At 43.4% G+C, this 3,450-nt stretch overlaps 1 pseudogene; it reads left to right on the top strand.

Annotated features, from left to right (window-relative positions):
• The first annotated feature begins 1,066 nt into the window (after window positions 1-1,066).
• Window positions 1,067-1,640, top strand: LOC128325154 (NADH-ubiquinone oxidoreductase chain 4-like; annotated as a pseudogene).
• The last annotated feature ends 1,810 nt before the right edge of the window (window positions 1,641-3,450 follow it).

Raw genomic sequence — 3,450 nt, 5'->3', positions numbered from 1 at the left:
GAGGTCAAGCCAGGGCAAAATGGAAGCGCCAATGCTAAGATATGGGAAAAAGAAGAATGGTGGTTCCAAGGTATGCAGACAGTGCTGGTGACCCAGAAGACACACTGATTTATGGTGTCTTCACCAATTGTAGGCAAATTCTCACCTGAGGGCACCTTGCAAAGGCAGACAATAGGGGAAAAACACAGGACAAACCATCGTGCTATTCAAGTGAAGAGTGAACTTCTTCTTGGACAAAAGTGAGCTCTTCTTGGACAAAAGGCTAGGAAGGGTCTGAAAAGACTCATGTGGGGAGAGGCCAAATGATTCTATCAAAGTTTATGTTTCATTCCTGTTAGAATATCTATGAGTAACTAAAATGCAAACAAGCAGACTTCCAGCACCTTGAGTTAGTCTTTAGCATGCTTATTAGCAAAAGGAGATGACTGTTGCTTTCTCATCTCTCCTTCCTGAGGAGGTGCTCTCTTGACTTAATTTGCTGTCCCATTATAGGGAGAATACTTGGCTTATTCTTTAAAGAAAGCTCTTGATTAAATCACGTCTGCTTCAACTTCCCACCTGTTGAGTAACTGGGGGCAACCACATGTGGGGAGGCCCTCCTACAGTCTTTGTGCTTTGAACTTGACCTAAGAGTTCCTTCTTCCAAGCTGCTTGCTATAGTGACATGCCCTTTGAGTTAGCTACAGGTGAAACAAAGTGGGGATCTCATGGTCCTGTGAAATCCCAACAGTGGTAACTACAGGCTTGTAGTTCCAAATATAGAGGGGTGCTCCTTGGGGGAACCCCTGAACAGGCTCTCATGGTAACAAATAACCCAGCTACAACCAGAAACACCCCCATCCTGGTCTAAGACCACACTTTGAATCTCCTGCATAATAGCCTTCCTGGTAAAAATACCCTTTTATGGCCTCCATCTTTGACTACCAAAAGCTCACGTAAAAGCTCCAAATGCTGGCTTCATGGTTCTTGCTGCCATCCTACTAAAACTAAGAGGTGATGGCATCATTTGAATAACTTTAAACTTACCACTGCACCAACAACCACCACAACCCTCTGCTGCCCATTCATAATCCTTGCCATATGGGGACTTAGAACCAGCACTACATGCCTGGTTGGGTCAAACAGACCTAAAATCACTAATTGCCTATTCATCAATAGGCCACATAGGATGAGTAATTTCCTCCTCAATTATTCAAACCCCATGAAGCATCTATGGGGCAATTGCCCTAGTAATTGCTCATGGACTAACAGCTTCAGCATTCTTCTGCTTAGCCAACACCAGCTATGAACAAACCTACAGCTGAACCCTTCTATTAGCTTGAGGCTTGCAATTAATCCTACCACTAATAGTCACCTTATAAACACAGCTCTACTGCCAACAATTTAATAGGAGAATAACTCATAGTCATTTGTCTTCAACTGATCACCACTTACTGTTACTATAACTGGCATTGGCACTCTCATCACAGCCACCTACTCTCTATTTATATTTTCTACCCAGCAAGGAAAAATACCAACACACATTCACCAACACACCCAATGTGCACACACACATGCATACACACACACTTCTCTTGCTAACAATGCACATCCTTCTGATACTCGTACTAATTTCAAAGCCCAAGCTAATCTTTGGCTGATTAATCTGGTTCATAGAGTTTAATCAAAACATTAGACTCTAGCTCTAAAAATAGAAACGTACCCCTTCTTACAAACTGAGAGGTGTAACTCCTAATTCAAAGTCCTGAGATTATATCCCCCAGACCCTTCACATTCAAAAAGACAATAGTTTAATCCATTGGCTTTAGGAGACAGAATTCTTGGCACAACTCCAAGTTAGAGAACATGCACAATCTCCTAATTCACACAGCCTTAATAATTATATTTTTAGCCCTCCTGCTATCAGTTGTAACAACAATAAAAGATGCACCAGAAGACCACAAGTGAAACATCACTCATGTAAAAACAGCTGTCGGACTAAGATTCATTTATCAGTCTAATTCCCCTATTAATCCTATACAACAATGGCATTGAAGCCACAATCACCATCTGAATAATTACCACAAAATCATAGCTTTATACTCCCTTACAATGTAACTATACTCCCTGTCATGTACTCCAATTGCCCTATACATTACCTGATCTATTCTAGAATTTGCTACCTGATTCATACATGCAGATGATCCAAACATTAAGAAATCCTTCAAACACTTTCTCCTATTGCTATTGGCCAGTAACTAGTAACATCAAACAATGAAGCTATTCTGATGAACAGCAGGAACCGGACTAAGGGAGCCCAGCCTGGTTCCTGCTGCCCATATGCAGCAGTGGGAGCCACGCAGCTCCCACTGCTGGCCTGGCAACAAGCCTGCCTAGCCTGGGTTTCAGGCACGAGAGTGCCAGAAAAGCAGGTTAAATGCTTGTGTATTGTTTTGGCGCAGCTCTGCACCACACCGACTCACGTGTAGCCTCCCGAGCGGGAGGCTATGACAAGCCTCCAGGTGTTGGGAGGCTCGCCAAAAGGCACCGCACACTTGTGCAGTGCTTTACAGGACTTCCGGGGCCCTGGAGGCAACCGCACCCTGCCACCCCAACCGGCTCCATGATGGAGCCAGTAATCATCTGTTTAGGCAATCTGGCCACCCCGGGAGGGCTCCCTGATTGTCTGCAGGGAGAGTGGGTCAAGCCCAATCTCCCCGCAAACCCCCTTTCCACTTTACACACAGATTTTGTGTAGAGCCTTAATATATCCCAGTGTTTCATTGGATGAGAAGGGGTCAGAATTATATCATATCTCCTAATTGGATGGTGATTCACCCATGCAGACGCAAATTCTTAAGCACTACAAGCCATCATTTCTAGCTGAATAGGGTGTCTCGGCCCCCGCCTCCTTCTTCTCCCCCGTCCCCAGTGTCTTTGCTGCAGAACTATATAGATTTGGGGGAGGGAAGCATTCTTGCCATGCCCTTTCTTTCCCTCCTATGCAAATAATATCAACTGTTCTTCAGACTCTGATCAGGAGCCAGCAGCTTGCAACTGAGTCAGATAGGTATAAGGGGAGAGCAAAGAGAGGGCTGTTTCCCAGCAAATTGGCAGGGGGGGTTGCCTCATGGGCCCAGGGAAATATGTCTCCTCCATTGCTTTTTCAATTCAGCAATGCTGAACTGTGTAACTACTCTTGTGTTTTTGTACATTAGCATCTCTGAAAATTTTTAAGATATCATAATGAATTTTCAGTTAAAGATATTTTAACACAAATAGGCTTATTGCACGATAGCTGTTTTTCTTAGATTATTAGTTTTTCATTGCATCTTTGCCAAGTATAGATGAAAAGATTAGACATTTATTATTTCTATTGTTATTATCCTTTTTATTGAAATATTTTAAAATGCTATGGGGCCTCAAGCTTCATATAGGGTTAGGGCCTCAGCATGTCTTAATCTGGCCCTG

The sequence above is a fragment of the Hemicordylus capensis genome, chromosome 1, assembly GCF_027244095.1.
Source record: "Hemicordylus capensis ecotype Gifberg chromosome 1, rHemCap1.1.pri, whole genome shotgun sequence".
Classification (NCBI taxonomy): Eukaryota; Metazoa; Chordata; class Lepidosauria; order Squamata; family Cordylidae; genus Hemicordylus; species Hemicordylus capensis.
This window is presented reverse-complemented; position numbering and strand designations above follow the sequence as displayed.